The sequence below is a fragment of the Populus alba genome, chromosome 5, assembly GCF_005239225.2.
Source record: "Populus alba chromosome 5, ASM523922v2, whole genome shotgun sequence".
Classification (NCBI taxonomy): Eukaryota; Viridiplantae; Streptophyta; class Magnoliopsida; order Malpighiales; family Salicaceae; genus Populus; species Populus alba.
In genome coordinates this window covers 14,131,675-14,154,339 of record NC_133288.1, presented here as the reverse complement: position 1 = coordinate 14,154,339, position 22,665 = coordinate 14,131,675, and the positions used below count along the sequence as shown (strand labels likewise).

Below are 22,665 nucleotides of genomic sequence, written 5' to 3'. Positions count from 1 at the left end.
TTGAGAATACATTTTAAGTAAAAAGTTTATAATCTCGTATATTAAAAAAAACCAAATATTTTTTATGTTTTTTTAAAATGTGTGTCAAGTTCTTATAGATTAAATCCAAAACTACATGAAAAATATCAATAAAAATATTTTTAAAATTTTTAAAGATGCTAAATCATGCCTTGTATATTTTTTATTTTTGAGAAACTTGGCCATATGCATTTTAAAATATAGTTGTATTTTTTTGTAAAAAAAGATTTTTGTTGTTTTCTTGTGGAAGGGAATTAATTCATCTAATACTGAAAAGGTGCCTTGCGTGTGGTTTATAATTTCAAATATGAAATATGCAAAGATAAAAAATATATAGCAAACTCAACATTAATTGCAAGATGATCTTCTAAAATTTTTAAAAAATATTAAATTTAGACTAAGACCATGTTTAGCAAAATGCAATAATGTGCTTTAATCAGACTATTTCAATGAAGGTATAAACTCCATGCAAACTATTTATTCAACACTAAACAACAACAGAAATCCAACAATACAAAAAAAAAAAAAATCAAACATCAAGTCTTGTTAACTTCATGAACTATAATATTAAAAGTGCATGCTAATTCAAATAAATCAAAACAAACACAAGCACAAATCGTGAATTAAGAATTAACGTTCAATTAGAAATCATAATTCTAAGAAAGTAAACTCAAAATCCACCACAAAAATAATCAAATCATTTCAAAATCAAAACACACATCAAACCAAATAAATATCCAAACAGTCTAATATTACACATGATAATAAATATTTTGTCCTAAATTTCACACCATTTTATCAATTTGTCCAAAGAAATAATTTGAAGTTATGGATCGACCTTCCAAAGTGTTTGGCATGTCCATAAACTACTAGAATAAAGCCTAGTAACACGACCAAAAGCTTGATGTCTTCTCCCAAGTGTAGGAGTGTCGAAGTAATAAATAACCCGGCAAGACCGGGATTGAACCACAGAAAGGTTAATTGTATAAATTATAAATAACAAGACAACAACAACAACAACAACAACAACAATAACAATGATAGTAATAATAATAATACTCAGTACGTGGTGTTGTTACACCTGAGAATGATCTAAAAGATCGGGTCACAGGTTTCCAGCCTATATACTGAGTTTATGAAAAAATCAAAGAGATATATTATATAATATAAACAGAATGTAAATAATAATAATAATAGTAGTAGTAGTAGTAGTAGTAGTAGTAGTAGTAGTAGTAAAAAGAAGAAGAAGATGAAGAAATTAATGAGAACTTTGAGATGAAAGATTAATGTAAGGATTAAATAACGATAAAAATAAATGTCAAGGTTAGAGGATCCACTAATGGTACTTCAAACAAGTATAGTATAAACTCTTATTACTCAATTGGAAACCACACATAAAGGAGGTTCCAATCAGATTATAAATTGTTAACATCATTACATTAGTTATCTTATTCGAATAAAGCTAATACTTGTAAATGTTGGCAGACATTCATGATTATAACTTATGTTACCAACAAATCAAGTTCCTTTCATAACTTAGGTGTCGGTTATACCATACAGTATGGGCTATGAAAGTACCAAGTATTTGTTGTACCAAGTGTTATACAACATAAATCTAGATTAATCATTTAACAAGCAAAGTATTATAAGTGAACAAGATAACAAATATAAAACATGTTAGTATCCAACGTTAAGGTCCATGTTAAGTTTATATTATACTTATTCTTACACCATTAGTGTACCCTTTTCACCTTGACATAATTAACTTAGCTAAACATAATGAAAGAAAGAAACATAAATGAACAAGATAAGAACATAAATGAGAAAGAAGTTAACTAAGTAAAGGAAAGGAAATGAAGTGCATAAACTTGATATTAATGAAAGCAAAACATAAGCAATACAAAGAGAGAAAGCAAGAGCATGATCTTGATCTGGAAACCAAGATGCCTCAATACATGGTAAGTGCCTCCTTTTATAGGCCAAAATTTGGAACTATTGATTTGTTGACTATTTGATGAGTGGGTGGCCACATCTTGATTTGGTGACAATCCTTATCTTCTTGTCTGAACAAGACGTCATTGCTAACATCATAATTTTCCCAGAATCCTCAAGAATGTTCTAGGAAATTATCTTAGCTTTCCAACAAAAAAAAAAGATGAGGTCATTTGGACTTCTAGAACTCAAGATATGGGTTGAACACTAAATAGTGTCTGGGCTGCAGGACAACTTCAGACTTCTTCGTTGTTCCTTCAGTTTGGACTTCAAAACGGCCTTTTTAAATCTTGGGCTCCTAATGAAAGTTGTAGGCCTTTGTCTTACCTTTCCATCCATATAAAATAGACCTAAATCCAAGATCTAGAGCTCCAGATATAATCCAATTACCGAGCAATGTTCTGGTTTGGACTGCACCGGCATCTCTTTTCTAAGTTTGGCCATCTCTTTGTCCTTTCACTTTCAATACTTAAACTCATCAATCAATCCTTTTATTTATGTGATAGGCCTGCATTTAAGATGAGCATTTACCATAAATTAAGGTATCTTATAGTATCAAACTTGTTATTATAAAACATGCTTTAGTTAAGGAGTTATTGATACTTCAAGTGCAAAATGATGATATAAAACCTTGATAAACATGCACTTTTAAGTACTAATCACCCCCCAACCAGCTTATTACTAGTCCCTAGTAATCTAAAGCGTTAAAATAGAGAAACAATTTGCAAGTTTCACAAAGCAAGGCATTCATCATTCAACTTCCATTAATCTATCCAGATAAACAAACTCTCATTAAATTTATATTACTGTTTCATACTTCTTAAACTAGATATTAATAAACCTTCTTTTTATGTGCTTAATATATGAAAACATAGATGATGGGGCTTTTGTTGGAAGAAAACAATATTATGTTCAAATGTTTAAGGTGAACTTCCTTGGGTTGGGATTATTATTATTATTACTTTTTTTTTCTCTTTTTTTTTTTTTTTAATTTTTATATACACATACAACTTAAAACACAATGTATCTTTAACCCATGTAACGAGTTTTAGGCTAATGACTCCCATACCAGTTGGTCTTAGGGCATTAGGTGTTGAGACACCCCTACGAGCTTAACAACTCGGGTTGCAGATACTGATACGTAGATAGTGCAATGTTTGATTCCTTTAAGCTTTTCTCCTTAACCCATGTAACAAGCTTTGGGCCAATAGCTCCCAAGTCAGTTGACTTTAGGGTATTAGGTGTTAAAACACCCCTTCAGGCTTAATTGTTTAGGTTAGGGAGGCTACGAAACCAAACTTATCTACGCTTTTATTATCATCAATATTATCAATTTTTTTTTTTGCAAATTATATACTATCCCTTTCCCTTAGTTGTTACCTTCAACAAAAGAACATAAATAATGTAATAATCCAATGTGCAACCCATAATCATATGTTGAAGTGTGTGTGTGAAAATGAAGGTTTAATAATACTTGTTAAATGAGTATAGGAGCATAATTAAGTGATAACAATGCGAGAGTTTGTAAACCTGAATATTTCAAGAAGTATTCTAATAGGCCTTGTTATGAATATTGCAAGTAACCATTAGAAAATTTTTACTAAGATGCGTCTCAAGAATAATTCCTCTTTACTCTGCCATCCTAGTAATAACAGTTTTGCCAAATGGTTTTTTTAAAAACAAAAATAGTTAGGTAGTTAGTTTTTTTTTTTTTAAACTACTACCCTCTCCCCCCAACCAAAACGAGACATTGTCCTCAATGTCCTAAGGTAGAAAGATAGAGTATAGAAGACATCACCTGAAACAGCGAACAATGATAAACCTGAAACACACTTAAACAAATATAAGAAGTAACAAAACAAAATAATATGCTATTAATAAAACCACAAGACACAAGGTTTCACAGATGAAGGCTCAAATCTAATCTAAGCTTTTTACGGCTTTCCTTAGTTGTGATTGTGGCTCACATCTTCCCTTGGTTTTACGTCCAAGAACGGCTTAAACGCTCTCTATGGGTCGGGGATAGACTTCCCATCCAGTTTTCTTAAAAACTGGCAAACAGGGTCTTTTTTAGTCAGATTCCCAAGACTAAGTCGATCATGTTCTTTATGGAATTGTGGCCATAAATCATGAATTACATGATGCATATCTCCACTAGGATGCGTCTCAAGGGTCAACAAAAGATTATCTAAAGACCCCTTACTCAGGCCATCCTTTATGAATTGTATTTTATCTTCACAGTTTACAGATACCATTCCTAAAGAATGACATGTCGCATTACAAGTCCATCTGGCACATCTGTGACAGACTTTCAGTCGTTTTGCACGACATTTCTTTGCAAAAGTGCTTTTACCTGTTCCAGGCATGTGTGAAATGAAAGAATTGGAGGACTCACCTGATAATCGGACCTTTGCTTCAATCAGCCAACGAATATCTTCAAGAATTCCATGGTTCATTAACAACCTCAATCTTTCACACCTAGCACGGTAAAATTTTGTAATCGTATTCTGAGGCAGAGCGGGAAAATACTTTTTCAATTTTTCAAGAGTGGTGTCCATTATCAAAAGAGAATTAGAGAGGAGATTCAAAGAAAGAAGAAAGAGCAAAGAATTGTACAAATATATACAAATATCAGTTATTATGGGAAACTGAAAGTACTGACTTAAGTCACGAAGTATCGTTATCCGTCATTTGACCGGGGTGAGAGAGAGACTAGCAAAACAAAAGTTACACTAAAACAAAACACAAAACAATGTGAGAAAAAGAATCAATCTTTATATACAGGATCACTCAATTCAATAGTCATTTTCAATTGAAAAATTATCAAAATAAACTTTCAAACGATGCCCATTTACCTTGAAAACATCGTCATTCTTTGGATTCTTGATATCACAGGCCCCATATGGATACACATGTTTCACAATAAAAGGACCGCTCCATCTTGATCTTAGTTTTACAGGAAATAATTGGAGTCGAGAATTATAAAGTAAGACTTTTTGACCAACATTGAATGTTTTTCTTAGTATTCTCTTGTCATGAAACTCTTTGATTCTTGCTTTATGAATTCTTGAATTGTCATATGCATCATTTCTTATTTTCTCAAGCTCATTTATTTGTAATTTTTGCACTGACTAGCATCATCAAGGCTTGAATTGAATGCTTTAATAGCTCAATAAGCTTTACGTTCATGTTCTACTGATAAGTGACAAGGTTTTCCATAGACTAGTCTATAAGATGACATACCTAATGATGTTTTATAAGCAGTTCGATAAGCCCAAAGTGCATCATTCAGTCTTAAAGACCAGTCTGATGTTAAAATACTCACCACTGGTCTGAGGGTGATAAGGAATGACAACTTTGTGTGATATTCCATATTTCTTCATTAATGAATCAAATGGCTTGTTGCATAAATGTGTTTCACTATCACTTATCATGGCTCGAGGGATTCCAAATCGACTCAAAATATTGTCTTTCAAAAACTTTATCACTATTTTATGATCATTGTTTCGACTTGGAATTGCCTCTATCCATTTTGAAACATAATCTACTGCAACTAATATGTACACGAAACCAAATGATGGAGGAAATGGACCCATGAAATCTATACCGCAACAGTCAAAGATCTCAATGACAAGAATAGGATTTAAAGGCATCATGTGACGTTTTGAAATAAATCCCAACTTTTGACAATTTTCACAAGCCTTGTAGAATGCATGTGAGTCCTTGAACATGGTGGGCTAGTAAAATCCACTTTGTAAGATTTTTGCAGTTGTCTTTTTTTGACGAGAAATGACCCCCACATGCCTCAGAATGACAAAATTTAATGACACTACTTACCTCATTGTCAGGAATGCATCTTTGAAATATTTGATAAGGACAATATTTAAATAAATACGGGTCATCCCAATAAAAGTTCTTCACTTCGTTCAAGAACTTTCTTTTGTCTTGGGCACTCCAATGAGCTGGCAATTGTCCTGAAACAAGAAAATTAACAATATTAGCAAACCAAGGTGATTAGTACTTAAAAGTGCATATTTATCAAGGTTTTATATCATCATTTTGCACTTAAAGTATCAATAACTCCTTAACTAAAGCATGTTTTATAATAACAAGTCTAATACTATAAAATGCCTTAATATATGGTAAATGTTCATCTTAAATGCAGGCCTATCATATAAATCAAAGGATTGATTGATGAGTTCAAGTATGGAAATTGAAAGGACAAAGAGAGGGTGAAGCTTAGAAAAGAGATATTGGTGCAGTCCAAAATGGAACACTGTTTGGTAATTGGGTCATATCTCAAGTTCTAGATGTCCAAATGACCTCAAATTTTTCCATAGACTTGGTAAGACATAGGCCTACAACTTTTATGTTTTCATCAAGATCTAAGAAGGCCATTTACAAGTCCAAATTATAGCAACAACGAAGAAGTCTGAATCTGTCCTGCAGCCCAAATACTGTTCAGTGTTTGGCCCATATCTGGAGTTCTAGAAGTCCAAATCACCTCCATTTTGTTTCCAGGAAAGCTGAGTCAATTTCCTACAACTTTCATGTTTTCAAGTGGACCCAGTTCTGATGCTAGCATTTTCGTTTTATTCAGACAAGAAGATAAGGATTTTCACAAAGTCAAAAGTTGGCCACCCACTCAACAATTAGTCATCAAATCAATAATTCCGAATTTTGGCCTATAAAAGGAGACATTTGCCATGTATTTGGGGGCTTGTTTATTCAGATCAAGTTCATGCTCTTTATTTCTCTCTTTATATTTTTTTTGTAATTCTTAAGTTTTGCTTTCATTAATTTCTTGTTTATGCTTTTCATTTCCTTTCCTTTTCTTAGTTAACTTGTATCTTATTTATGTTCTTTTTTTATTTATTTATGTTTCTCTTCTTCATTATGTTTAGCTAAGTTTATTATATCAAGGTAAAAAGGTTACACTAATGGTGTAAGAATAAGTATAGTATAAACTCAATATGGACCTTAATGTTTAATATTAACATGTCTTATCTTTTTATCTTACTAATTCTTAATACCTTGCATGTTAAATGGTTAATCTAGATTTGTGTTGTATAACACTTGGTACAACAAATGCTTGACACTCTCATAGCATAACCGTATGGTATTACCTACACATGTGCTATAAAAGGAACTTGATTTGTTCTCAATATCAGTTAGCATCATGAATTCCTGACAATATTTAAAAGTTTGGTGTTATGTAAATAAGATAATTAATATGATCATGTTAACAATTTATAATGAGCTATTAATGACAAATCATCCGATTGGAATCTCCTTCATGTGTGGTTTTCAATTGAGTAATAAGAGTTTATACTATACTTGTTTGAAATACCATTAGTGGATCCTCTAACCTTGACATTTGTTTTTATCATTGTTTAATCCTTACATTAATCTTTCATCTCAAAGTTCTCATTAATTTCTTCATCTTCTTCTTTTACTATTATTATTATTATTATTATTACTACTACTACTACTACTACTACTACTATTACTATTACTATTACTATTACTATTACTATTACTATTGTTATTTACATTCTATTTATATTATATAATATATCTCTTTAATCTTTTCATAAAATCAGTATATAGGCTGGAAACCTGTGACCCGATCTTTTAGATTATTCTCAGGTATAACAACGCCACATACTGAGTATTATTATTATTGTTGTTGTTGTTGTTGTTGTTATTGTTGTTGTCATTGTATTGTTATTTATAATTTATACAATTAACCTCTCTGTGGTTCGACCCCGGTCTTGCTGGGTTATTTATTACTTCGACACTCCTGCACTTGGGAGAAAACATCAATCTTTTGGTCATGTCAAGTTTTTGACGCCGTTGCTGGGGAGGTAAATTCTTGTATAAATTATAGTATTTATTTTGTTTTCTCTTTTCACTTTTCTTGTATCTAACTTTGTTTCTTTTCTTTTGTTTCTTTTTCTTTTGTTTTCTTCTTCCTTTTATTCTCTTTCTACACGTGCATGAGTGTTTGGACACGTACATTAAGTGGTAGACTTTGTAAGGTATCCTCATCATTTTTAGAAAATATGGTCGAAGAAGATAACCAGTCACTTTATAATGAGAATAATGAGAATAACCGTGTTAGGACACTTAGAGACCACATGAATCCCACAAGAACAAGTGCACCCTTATGCATAGTTTTCCCTCCTGATGCATCCCATTTTAATTTTAAGCCAGACATTATTCAACTTTTACCTTCTTTTCATGGTTTAGATCTAGAAAATCCATATTTGCATCTGAGAGAATTTGAAGAAGTTTGTAACACCTATAATGACTTAAATTGTAGCATGAATACTATTAGATTAAAGCTTTTTCCTTTTTCATTAAAAGATAAAGCTAAAACATGGCTACAAAATCTTAAGTCAGGATCCATTCGTGTTTGGGATGAAATGCAACAACAATTTTTAAAGAAGTTTTTTCCATCTCACATAACCAACTCTTTCAAAAGACAAATCACCACTTTCACCCAAAAACCAGGTGAAATATTTTACCAATGTTGGGATAGGTATCGAGACTTGCTTAATACTTTCCCTCATCATGGTTTTGAAACATGGAGATTGGTTTCACAATTTTATGAAGGTTTAACACCTAAAGATAGGCAAATGGTTGAATTGATGTGCAATGGAACTTTTAAAGATAAAGACCCTAATGAAGCAATGGAGTTCCTAGACTTTCTAGTTGAAAATACACAAAATTGGGACACTATGGGTACTTATGAGGCACCAAGTAAAACCCAACCTCATACATCTAGTGGAGGTATGTATAACCTTAGGGAAGATCATGACCTCCAAGCCAAGTTTGCATATTTAGCTAGAAAAGTCGAGGCACTAGAATTGCAAAAGAGTGGTCAATTAAAATCTGTTCAAAACATTGTGTCAAATCTGTGAAACAAATGAACATGTAACCAATGACTGTCCAACTTTGCCTTCTTTCAAGGAATGCCTCCATGAACAAGCCCATGCTTTAAACAGTTTCCAAAGGCTCAATCATAACCCATACTCGCAAACATACAACCCTGGTTGGAGAAATCACCCAAATTTCAGTTGGAAGAGTGATAACAATAATGCACAAACTTCGCAGCCACCGTTTCAAGCACACCATAATTTTCAAAATTCTCATGGATATGCACCTCCTTATACTCCACCTCCTAGAAGAAATCTTGAGGAAACATTGCATGCATTCATTGAAAAGCAAGAGGCAATCAACACTCAACTTGCTTAAGGCATGACAGATTTTAAAGATACTTTTGCAAAGTTAATATCTGCTCTCGGTTTCCAAGAGAAAGGTAAGTTTTCATCTCAACCACAACAAAATCCAAAGGGGCAATACAATGCAAATGCGAGTAGTTCTGGAAGCCAACATATGGATCAAGTCAAATCAATCATCACTCTTCGCAATGGTAAAGTTATTGAAAAACCCACTCTTGAACCTTGTGAGAAAGATGATGAGTTAATCTCTGAGGGTAAGGAAGGGGTTGAATCTGAACATTGTGAAGAAAAGACTGATTCTCCACCAGCACTTCCATTTCATCATGCCATGACCAAACAAAGGAAAGTCAACCACAATTCTGAAATCCTTGAAATTTTCAAACAGGTAAGGATCAATATACCTTTATTGGATGCTATTAAACAGGTACCTTCCTATGCTAAATTTTTTAAAGATCTATGCACCGTGAAGAGAAAACTGAATGTGAAAAAGAAAGCCTTTTTAGCTGAACAAGTAAGTGCTATTCATCAGAACAATAATGCTTTGAAATATAAAGACCCTGGTTGTCCTACCATTTCTTACTTTATTGGAGAACATAAAATTAAAAGAGCCTTACTTGATCTTGAAGCTAGTGTGAATTTACTTCCATATTCAGTTTTTTAGAGTCTCAATCTAGGTGAGTTAAAACCAACTTTTGTAACTCTTTTACTTGCTGATAGATCTGTAAAAGTGCCTAGAGGAATAATTGAAGATGTGTTAGTACAAACTGATAAATTCATTTATCCAGTGGATTTTATTGTCTTGGACACGCAACCTGTTGAAGCATGTAATTCATTTCCTGTTATTTTAAGACGTTCATTTCTTGCAACTTCTAATGCATTGATTAATTGTAGGAATGGACTCATGAAGTTATCTTTTGGAAAAATGACATTGGAGATGAATATTTTCAACATTTGCAAGCAGCCTAGAGATGATAATGATTTACAAGAAGTAGATCATTTTGAAGAATTAGTTCATGATCAACTTGAATCTACTTTGAGTAAAATTGAGTCGGATGAATCTAAAGATTTGCAAATGATTTATTCTCAGGAAGAAATCACGGATGAAAAATTCATCAAAAATATTGATGCTAATCTTTTGTCAAGAGTGACAACAGATTTGATATCTGAGATCCCACCAATCAATGATTACTCTCTTGATGAATCCTTACTTTGTCTTAGTTCAATGCTTTGGTTTTCTAAAAATATCAACTTTCTTGCTTCAGGAGATTTTCCAGTTCACTAGAGTACTGAAGACAAAAGAAAGTTTTTGAACGAAGTGAAGAACTTTTATTAGGATGACCAAAGAAAGTTTTTGAACGAAGTGAAGAACTTTTATTGGGATGACCCTAATTTATTCAAATATTGTCATAATAAAAAATTTCAAAGATGCATTCCTGACAATGAGGTAAGTAGTGTCATTAAACTTTGTCATTCTAAAGCATGTGGGAGTCATTTCTTGTCGAAAAAGACGACTGCAAAAATCTTACAATGTGGATTTTATTGGCCCACCATGTTCAAAGACATATATGTGTTCTACAAAACTTGTGAAAATTGTCAAAAGTCAGGATTCATTTCAAAACATAAGGAATCTTTAGATAATCTTCTATTGACTTTTGAGGCATATCCTGGTGGAGATGTGCATTGTGCATTTCATGACTTATGACTCCATTTTCATAAAGAATATGCTCGACTTAGTCTTAGGAATCTGACTAAAAAAGACCCTGTTTGCCAGTTTTTAAGAAAACTAGATGGGAAGCCTATCCCCAACCCATAAAGGGTGTTTAAGCCGTTCTTGGACGTAAAACCAAGGAAAGATGTGAGCCACAATCACAACTACCTGTACATACACATGTTTTTTTAAAATAAATAAATAAATAAAGAGAGAGAGATTGTGAGATTACGGTTGGCCTACATATAGGTGGTATGATTGCAATTTCAATTTCTCATCTATAAATTCTTCCCTTCCTTCCCTTCATTTCTACTCAACCCATACATTCATCAAATATAAAAGTGTGTAGAAATGGTAGGTTCCTCAAGTCATCACATAAACAATATTTGTGTTTTCGGTGGATCCAGTCTTGGGAAAGAAAAAGAGTTTTTAGAATTAGCAAATCATCTTGGTCAGGTACTAGCTGAGCGAAAGATTCATTTAGTGTATGAAGGAGGCAGCCTTGGGTGAATGGGGGGAGTGCCAAAAGCTGCATTTTTAGGAGGTAGTCAAGTTTTGGGGGTTGTCCCCAACGCTTTATCACAAGGGGACATCATTGGAAAAACAATTGGAGAGGAATTACAGGTCCCCACAATGTATGATCGGCTGAATGCAATGTTTAACCATACTGATGCCTTCATTGCCTCACCAGGTGGTCTGGGCACATTGGAAGAGATTTTCATATTTTCTCTTGGGCCCAACTGCACATTCACCATAAACCCATAGGTTTGTTAAATGTTAATGATTTTTATGATAAGTTGTTATCTTTTCTTGATCATGTTGTGGAACAGGAATTTCTGCTGCTATTGCTGAACAATTGATTGACCAATTACAATCTTTCATCCCTATAATTAATCCCTCCACGAGTCGCATAAATTTGTCAACTAAGGAAAGCCGTAAAAAGCTTAGATTGGATTTGAGCCTTCGTTTGTAAGAACTTTGTGTCTTTTGGTTTTATTATTGTGTTTTGTTGTTTCTTATATTTGTTTAAGTGTGTTTCAAGTTTGTCAGTGTTCGTTATTTCAGGTGATGTCTTCTATACTCTATCTTTCTACCTTAAGACATTGAGGACAATGTCTCATTTTGGTTGGGGGAAAGGGTAGTAGTTGATATTAAAAAAAAAATGTGTTTTCTATTTCATAAACTATTTGCAAAACTGTTGTTACTAGGATGACAGAGTAAAAGGAGTTCTTTTGTTAAAGTGACTCTTGAGACGCTTCTTAGTAAACATTCTTAACAAGGTCTATCATAATACTTCTTGAAATATTCAGGTTTACAAACTCTTGTATTGTTAGCACTTGATTATGCTCATATGCTCATTTAACAAGTATTTTTAAATCTTCATTTTCACACACACACTTTAACATATGATTGTGGGTTGCACATTAGATTATTACATTATTTATGTTTTTTTGTTAAAGGTAACAACTAAGGGAAAGGAATAGTACATAATTTGCAAAAAAAAAAAAAACAAAAAAAAACACAATGATAATAAAAAGGTAGATAAGTTTGGTTTCGTAACCTCCCTAACCTAAGTAATTAAGCCCGAAGGAGTGTTTTAACACTTAATACCCTAAATTCAACTAACTTGGGAGCTATTGGCCCAACGCTTGTTACATGGGTTGAGGAGAAAAGCTTAAAGGAATCAAACATTGCACTATCTACGTATCAGTATCTGCAACCCGAGTTGCTAAGCTCGTACGGGTGTCTCAACACCTAATGCCCTAAGACCAACTGGTCTGAGAGTCATTAGCCTAAAACTCGTTACATGGGTCAAAGATACATTATGTTTCAAGTTGTATGTGTATATAAATAAATAAATAAATAAAAAATAATAATCCCAACCTAAGGAAGTTAGCCTTAAATATTAGAACAAAAATTTATTTTTCTTCCAAGTAAAGCCCCATAACTATATGTTGATATTTTGAGCACAAAAGAAAGGTTTAGTAATATCTTGTTTAAGAGGTATTGAGCAGATATATGAATTTAATGAGATATTGTTTATCTGGATAAATTAAAGTTGAATGATGAATGTCTTGCTTCATGGAATTTGCAAACTATTTTTCTACTTTAACGCTTTGATTACTAGGGACTAGTAATAAGCTGGTCGGAGGGTGTGATTAGTACTTAAAAGTGCATATTTATCAAGGTTTTATATCATCATTTTGCACTTAAAGTATCAATAACTCCTTAACTAAAGCATGCTTTATAATAACAAGTTTAATACTATAAAATGCCTTAATATATGGTAAATGTTCATCTTAAATGCAAGCCTATCATATAAATCAAAGGATTGATTGATGAGTTCAAGTATAGAAATTGAAAGGACAAAGAGAGGGTGAAGCTTAGAAAAGAGATATTGGTGCAGTCCAAAATGGAACATTGTTCGGTAATTGGGTTATATCTTGAGTTCTAGATGTCCAAATGACCTCAAATGTTTCCACAGACTTGGTAAGACATAGGCCTACAACTTTCATGTTTTCATCAAGATCTAAGAAGGCCTTTTGCAAGTCCAAATTATAGCAACAACGAAGAAGTCTGAATCTGTCCTGCAGCCCGAATACTATTCAGTGTTTGGCCCATATTTGGAGTTCTAGAAGTTCAAATCACCTCTCATTTTTTTTCTTGGAAAGCTGAGTCACTTTCCTACAACTTTCATGTTTTCAAGTGGACCCAGTTCTGATTCTAGCATTTTCGTTTTATTCAGACAAGAAGATAAGGATTTTCACAAAGTCAAAAGTTGGCCACCCACTCACCAATTAGTCATCAAATCAATAATTCCGAATTTTGGCCTATAAAAGGAGGCATTTGCCATGCATTTGGAGGATTGGTTGTTCATATCAAGTTCATGCTCTTTATTTCTCTCTTTATATTTTTTTTTTTGTAATTCTTAAGTTTTGCTTTCATTAATTTCTTGTTTATGCTTTTCATTTCCTTTCCTTTCCTTAGTTAACTTGTATCTTATTTATGTTCTTGTTTTGTTTATTTATGTTTCTTTTATTCATTATGTTTAGCTAAGTTTATTATGTCAAGGTGAAAAGGTTACACTAATGGTGTAAGAATAAGTATAGTGTTAACTCAATATGGACCTTAATGTTTAATATTAACATGTCTTATCTTTTTATCTTACTAATTCTTAATACCTTGCTTGTTAAATGGTTAATCTAGATTTGTGTTGTTTAACACTTGGTACAACAAATGTTTGTCACTCTCATAGCACAACTGATGCGAACCTCGTGATCACGCAACCCACAATCAAGATTGAGATCTGATCCCGAAAAGCCGAAAGAGGTTTGATAAGAGTGTGACACAATGGAAACCTGCCCCAAGGCACCAACACTATTGGAATAAGTAGAATGACGCCATGAAGCCAGTTAATCTTTGATAAGTCAGATTCAGTTCGTTCAAGAATTAAAGAATGCAAGAATCACCTTCACACGTTAAAACTGAAAAATTCAGAATAATATTCATCAAAGCTGCCGAAATTTTGGCTTACATGAGTTTAAATAGTTCTTGAAAAATTAACCCTAATGGACCCCTTATGCGGACTTATATGAGGTTCACTCAAAACTAGCCCAAAACCCTAAACTGAAAAGCCCATAACCTGATCCAAACAAGCCTTGAACCCTAGCTCAAAACAAAGTTTTAATTAAGCCCAAACATTAAAGAAAATAATAAAAATAACTAATCTGTCATTAAATACCACCAGCCCTTCTTTCCTTGTGTAGTTAGGATGAATAAGGAATCCTTATAAGAAAAGGATTATGAAACATTAATGAATCACCGCCATGTTTGGAGAGTCCACATAAAATATTAGCCCGATCAAACGGTCGGATTGAGAATTATGACTGTTGCCGTGAACCTGGACTGTTGCGCTTTTTACGCCAAATTCTAAATCTGACCTTACTTGGGTCCTATCATAGGGCTGAACTGTATCATTCCCTCCCTCTTCAAGAAGATTCGCCCTCGAATCTTGAATATAATTAATAGCGACTTCAGTAGCCTCTTGTTTAAGCCTTTGGAATCCCCTTATTGCTAACACCTTCCTTTAACAACACTGTATAGAAGTAGTGACTAACAAAAATTTCAAATAAGCACGCCGTACTAACCACTTGCGTACATACTTTTGAATGATAACCACAGCGACTCTCCTTCGTCTTTCATCCTTTTGGCGTTGTACCTCTTTTTCCCATGAAGCTTGAAGATCATAGAATAATCTTCTACACTTGCCAACTTCTCATTCTAAAACCCCTAAAGCATGGCTTAGTTTTTCGCATCGTTGATCTACAATCCTCCTTTGTTCCCTCTCCCTTGGTGAATACATGACACAGATAGGAAAAAAAAAACAACGAGAAGACGACGAGAAGAATAGAGTTTATAACAAGAAGAATAGTTATTTAGATTCGAGATTAGGAATCTGACTTTTGTTTGGACCAGAACTTATCAAAAAAGACAAACAAATGTGAAAGTGATGAAAATGACTCAAACAACAACCAAATATCAAAATATGATTATAGTAAAATGGCAAGAACGAAATCAACAGAAACAAAACAAGTTTTGCAAGATAACACCAAATAGACCCGTTACGACAAAACAAGACCCAATTCAGGAACCTAAAGAAACCGATATCCAACTGACCTCGAATTTGATATTTAGTATTATGATACTAAACAAACAACAAATCAAACTTTATAGGGTGTTAGATTATGTCTAGGTGCCAAAACCCTTTGTATGATTAGTTTGCGGCAGAATTGAACCTCCATTTAAAACCTCTAGAAGTCGAAATCAAAATAAGCCCAAATTTAATATGTTGTGCAATATAATCCCCAATACACAAAATATAAAGTTTCAATTGATTCTAAGGTGGTTTGCTTATGGTTCACTAAGAGTAGTGTTTTTGTGGTAGAATTGAACCTCAAATTAAAACCTCAAGTAAACAATATCAAAATAAAGAAAAAATTTGATATATGAATGCTATCCCACCCCTAATATACTGAAAATGAACTTTCAATTGATTCCAAGATGGTTTTCTTATGGTTCACTAGAAGTAGGTTTTTTGTGGTAGAATTGAATCTCGAATTAAAACCTCAAGTAAAAGACATCAGAATAAGCCTAATTTTGAAATATGATGTGATCTCACTCCCAATAGACGGAATATAAAGTTTCAATTGATTCTGAGGTGGTTTGCTTAAAGTTCACCAAGAGTTGTGTTTCTGCGTCACAAATTTAATGATCCTTCAAATTTCAACTAATCCCTCTCTCTCTCTCTCTTTTATTTTTAATATACTGATATGATTGGAGACAGTAACAAGATAAAATATAACCTTTTTTTTTTCTTAGATGACATAGGCACGAAGAACAAGAAGATGGGCGAAAACACTGAAAAACTTAAAGGAACGCTAAAAAAAATTGAAAAACACAAAAGGATATGACCTTGTTTCGGAGCCTAGCTCTGATACCAACTGATGCAAACCTCGTGATCATGTGGTCACGTAACCCACAATCAAGATTGAGATTTGATCCCGGAAAGCCGAAAGAGGTCTGATAAGAGTGTGACACAATGGAAACCTGCCCCAAGGCACCAACACTATTGGAATAAGTAGAATGATGCCACGAAACCAGTTAATCTTCGATAAGTCAGATTCAGTTCGTTCAAGAACTGAAGAATGCAAGAATCACTCTCACACGTTAAAACTGAAAAATTCAGAATAATATTCATCAAAGCTGCCGAAATTTTGGCTTACATGAGTTTAAATAGTTCTTGAAAAATTAACCCTAATGGACCACTTATGCGGACTTATATAAGGTCCACTCAAAACTAGCCCAAAACCCTAAACTGAAAAGCCCATAACCTGATCTAAACAAGCTTTAGACCCTAGCTCAAAACAAAGTTTTAATTAAGCCCAAACATTAAAGAAAATAATAAAAATAACTAATCTATCATTAAATACCACCAGCTCTTCTTTCCTTGTGTAGCTAGGATGAATAAGGAATCCTTATAAGAAAAGGATTCTGAAACATTAATGAATCACCGCCACACTTGTAGATTATATTGCAGCTCATTAAAGATCCTTGTGGAACTAGGAAATTCCCAAAACCAGCTGCCATATCCTTGTAGGAAAAGAATCCTAACCAAATAGGAAGCCCACAAGTCGAATGGAAGTAAACAACAAAATTCGTACAGCTTCCGTTGACCAGTATTGCGGTTCTTTCCCAAACTCCAATTGACCTGAATTTTTAACCCAAGGTAGTAGAACATGTTTGGAGAGTCCACATAAAATATTAGCCCGATCCAACAGTCGGATTGAGAATTATGATTGTTTCCGTGAACCTGGACTGTTGCGCTTTTTACGCCAAAATCTGAATCTGACCTTACTTGGGTCGTATCATAAGGCTGAACCGTATCAACAACCGTATGGTATTACCTACACATATGCTATGAAAGGAACTTAATTTGTTGTCAACATCAGTTAGCATCATGAATTCCTGACAATATTTAAAAGTTTGGTGTTATGTAAATAAGATAATTAATATGATCATGTTAACAATTTATAATTAGCTATTAATGAAAAATCATCCGATTGGAACCTCCTTCGTGTGTGGTTTTCAATTAAGTAATAAGAGTTTATACTATACTTGTTTGAAATACCATTAGTGGATCCTCTAACCTTGACATTTGTTTTTATCATTGTTTAATCCTTACATTAATCTTTCATCTCAAAGTTCTCATTAATTTCTTCATCTTCTTCTTTTACTATTATTATTATTATTATTATTATTATTATTATTTACATTCTGTTTATATTATATAATATATCTCTTTGATCTTTTCATAAAATCAGTATATAGGCTGGAAACATGTGACTCGATCTTTTAGATTATTCTCAGGTATAACAACGCCACGTACTAAGTATTATTATTATTATTGTTATTATTGTTATTATTGTTTTTGTTATTATTGTATTGTTATTTATAATTTATACAATTAACCTCTCTGTGGTTTGACCCCGGTCTTGCCGACTTATTTATTACTTCGACACTCCTGCACTTGGGAGAAAACATCAATCTTTTGGTCGTGTCACAAGGCATCGTAGAAGCGGAAAGTAAAGATTCATCGGGAAAGTAGTCATCTATTGGTGTGATGTCAGATTTCGAATCTATTGTCAATCTTGACAAATGATCTGCGACAACATTTTCGGTGCCTTTCTTGTCTTTGATTATGATATCAAATTCTTGAAGTAACAAAATCCACCACACCAATCTAGCCTTAGAATCTTTCTTAGAAAAAAGATATTTCAATGCTGCATGACCACTAAAAACAACAACAAGTGAGCCAACAAGATAAGACCTGAATTTATCACATGCAAATACTACTGCAAGTAATTCTTTTTCAGTGGTGGTGTAATTCATTTGAGCACTATTTAAAGTTTTACTTGCATAGTAAATCACATAAGGTTTCTTATCTTTTCTTTGTCCCAAGACAACACTCACGACATAATCATTGGCATCACATATTATTTCAAAAGGTAATGACCAATCAGGAGGTTGAATGACAAGAGCAGAAGTAAGCAAGTTTAATAAAGGCTTCTTCACAATGTTCAGTCCATTCAAAAATATTATCCTTTGTTAGAAGGTTACTCAAAGGCTTAGATATTACACTAAATTCTTTGATGAACCTTTTGTAAAAACCAGCATGTCCTAAGAATGATCTAACATCCTTAATAGATTTTGGTGTTGGTAAGTTGGCAATTAACTCGATTTTAGATTTATCAACCTCAATTCCTTTCAATGAAACAATGTGACCAAGTACAATGCCGTTTGTTACCATAACGTGACATTTTTCCCAATTCAGTACAAGATTCTTCTCTTCACACCTGCTCAAAACCTTTTCTAAGTTAGTCAAACAATCATCAAATGAATCACTAAAAACAAAAAAAATCATCCATATAAATCTCAAGAAAACATTTAACCATATCACTGAATATGCTAAGCATGCATCTTTGAAACGTGGCTGGTGCATTACATAATCCAAAAGGCATCATTCGATATGTAAAAGTACCAAATGGACATATGAAAGTAGTCTTTTCTTGATCTTCCAATGCAATTTCAATTTGATTGTAATCTAAATAGCCATCTAAGAAACAATAAAATTCATGACATGCAACTATTTCTAGGATTTGGTCCATGAAAGGTAAAGGGAAATGATCTTTTCTAGTCATTGAATTAAGTTTCCTATAGTTAATGCACATGCGCCAACCAATAACAGTCCTAGTTGGAATTAACTCATTTTTCTTATTTGTTATTACAGTGACTCCAGACTTTTTGGGTACAACTTGGGTAGGACTTACCCATTTGCTGTCAAAAATAGGATAAATGATTCCATTATCCAAAAGCTTAATGACTTTATTTTTCACTACTTCTTTCATATTAGGATTAAACCTTCGTTGTATTTCTCTAGAGGGTTTAGCATTTTCCTCCAAATAAATCCTGTGTGTGCAAATCAAAGGGCTAATTCCTTTTATGTCAACTATGGTCCATCCTAATGCATTTCCATGCATTTCCAGAGTCTGTAATAACTTACCTTCTTGATGTGTATTAAGTTTGGAAGAGATTATTACCGGAAAAGTTTCATTTTCTCCCAAAAATGAGTATTTGAGATTAAATGGTAACGACTTCAATTCATGTTTTGGTGGTTGAACACTTGAAGGTATGGACTCAATTGATCGTGGTGGCAATTCTTCAATTTGTGGTCTCCAATTACATGACTTTAATTCTTCCTGAAAATAGACCATTTGCAAATCATCAAATTCATTAATCTCAGTTTCACTGGAAGTGGTTTGAAATTGATCATGAACTAATTTTTCAATAAAGTCCACTTCCTGTAAATCATTATCATCTTCAGGTTGCTTGTAAATGTTGAAAATATTTATTTTCAAAGTCATGTTTCCAAATGATAGCTTCATCAGTCCATTCCTATAATTAATCAATGCATTAGAAGTGGCAAGAAATGGATGTCCTAAAATGATAGGAATTGAATTACATGCTTCAACAGGTTGTGTATCCAATACAAAAAAATCTATTGGGTAAATGAATTTACCATCTAGTACTAACACATCCTCAAATATTCCTGTAGGCACTTTTACAAATCTATCAACAAGTAAAAGAGTTACAGAGGTTGGTTTTAACTCACCTAGATTGAGACTTTGAAAGACTAAATATGGAAGTAAATTCACACTAGCTCCAAGATCAAGTAAGGCTCTTTCAATTTTATGTTCCCCAATAAAGCAAGAAATTATAGGACAACCAGGGTCTTTGTATTTCAAAGCATTATTGTTCTGAAGAATGGCACTTCACATTCAGTTTTCTATTCACAGTGCACAAATCTTTCAAAAAATTAGCATAGGAAGGAACCTGTTTAATAGCATCCAACAAAGGTATATTGATCCTTACCTGTTTGAAAGTTTCAAAGATTTCAAAGTTGTGATTGACTTTTCTTTGTTTGGTCATGGCATGAGGAAATGGGAGTGCTGGCGGGGAATCAACCTTTTCTTTGCAATGTTCAGGTTCAACCGCTTCCTTACCCTCAAAGATAGACTCCTCATATTTCTCACAAGGTTCAAGAGTGGGTTTTTCAATAACCTTACCACTACGAAGAGTGATGACTGATTTGACTTGATCCATATTTGGCTTCCAGAACTACTTGCATTTGCATTGTATTGCCCCTTTGGATTTTGCTGTGGTTGAGAAGGAAATTTACCTTTCTCTTGAAAACTAAGAGCAGATGTTAATTTTGCAAGAGTATCTTTAAAATATGTCATGTGTTGAGCAAGTTGAGTGTTGATTGTCTACTGCTTTTCAATGAATGCATGCAATGTTTCCTTAAGATTTCTTCTAGAAGGTGGAGCATAAGGAGGTGCATATACATGAGAATTTTGGAAATTATGGTGTGCTTGAAACGGTGGCTGTGAAGTTTGTGTATTATTGCTATCACTCTTCCAACTAAAATTTAGGTAATTTCTCCAACCAGGGTTATACGTTTGTGAGTATGAGTTATGGTTGGGCCTTTGGAAACTGTTTAAAGCATGGGCTTGTTCATGGAGACATTCCCTAAAAGAAAGCAAAGTTGGACAATCATTTGTTGAGTGTTCCTTGGTTTCATAGATTTGACACACAATGTCTTAAACAGATTTTAATTAACCACTCCTTTTCAATTTAAGTGCTTCGACTTTTCTAGCTAAAGATGCAAACTTGCCTTGGAGGTCATGATCTTCCCTAAGGTTGTGCATACCTCCACTAGATGTATGAGGTTGAGTTTTATTTAGTGCCTCATAAGTTGTGATGTCCCAATTTTGAGCATTTTCGGCTAGCAAGTCTAGGTACTCCATTGCTTCATTAGGGTCTTTATCTTCAAAAGTTCCATTGCACATCAATTCAACCATTTGCCTATCTCTAGGTGTTAAACCTTCATAAAAATGTGAAACCAATCTCCATGTTTCAAAACCATGATGAGGGCAAGTATTAAGCAAGTCTCAATACCTATCCCAACATTGGTAAAATGTTTCTCCTGGCTTTTAAGTGAAAGTGATGATTTGTCTTTTGAAAGAGTTTGTTATATGAGACGGAAAAAACTTCTTTACAAATTGTTGTTCCATTTCATCCCAAGCATGAATAGATCTTAGTCTCAAATTTTATAGCCATGCTTTAGCTTTATCTTTTAATGAAAAAGGAAAAAGCTTTAATCTAATGGTGTTCATGCTACAATTTGAGTCATTATAGGTATTACAGACCTCCTTAAATTTCCTTAAATTTCCTTAAATGCAAGTATGGATTTTCTAGGTCTAAGCCATGAAAAGAAGGTAAAAGTTGAATAATACCTGGCTTAAAATTAAAATGAGATGCATCAGGAGGGAAAACTATGCATGAGGGTGCACTTGTTCTTGTGGGATTCATGTGGTCTCTAAGTGTTTTCATACGGTTATTCTCATTATTCTCATTATGAAGCGATTGATTATCTTCTTCGGCCATATTTTCTGAAAATGATGAGGATACCCTACAAAGTCGACCACTTAATGTACGTGACCAAACTCTCATGCACGTGTAAGAAGAAAATAAAAGGAAGAAAAGAAAAGAGAAGAAAAGGAAACAAAACAAAACAAAGGAAACAAAAGTTAGATAAAATGAAAAGTGAAAAGAGAAAATAAATTAAATATTATAATTTATACAAGAATTTACCTCCTTGGCAACGACGCCAAAAACTTGACACGACCAAAAGATTGATGTCTTCTCCCAAGTGCAGGAGTGTATAACCTAGAAAGACTGAGGTCGAACCATAGGGAGGTTAACTATATAAATTATAAATAACAACAACACAACAACAACAACAACAATAATAACAGTAGTGGTAGTGGTAGTAGTACTAATATTAATAATAGTAATAGTAATAATAAAGAGAGCTTTGAGATGTAAGCTTGATGTAAAGATTAAACAATAATAAAAATAAATGTCAAGGTTAGAGGATCCACTAATGATATTTCAAACAAGTATAGTATAAACTCTTATTATTCAACTAGAAACCACACACAAGGGAGGTTCCAATCAGATTATAATTGTTAACATGATTACATTAATTATCTTATTCGAGTAATGCCAATACTTGTAAAT

General features: G+C 33.2%; 1 pseudogene; it reads right to left on the bottom strand.

Moving 5' to 3' along the window:
- The window catches only part of LOC118036723 (uncharacterized), a 96,188-nt pseudogene extending 74,827 nt beyond the window's left edge, over positions 1 to 21,361 (bottom strand).
- Between the last annotated feature and the right edge of the window lie 1,304 nt (positions 21,362 to 22,665).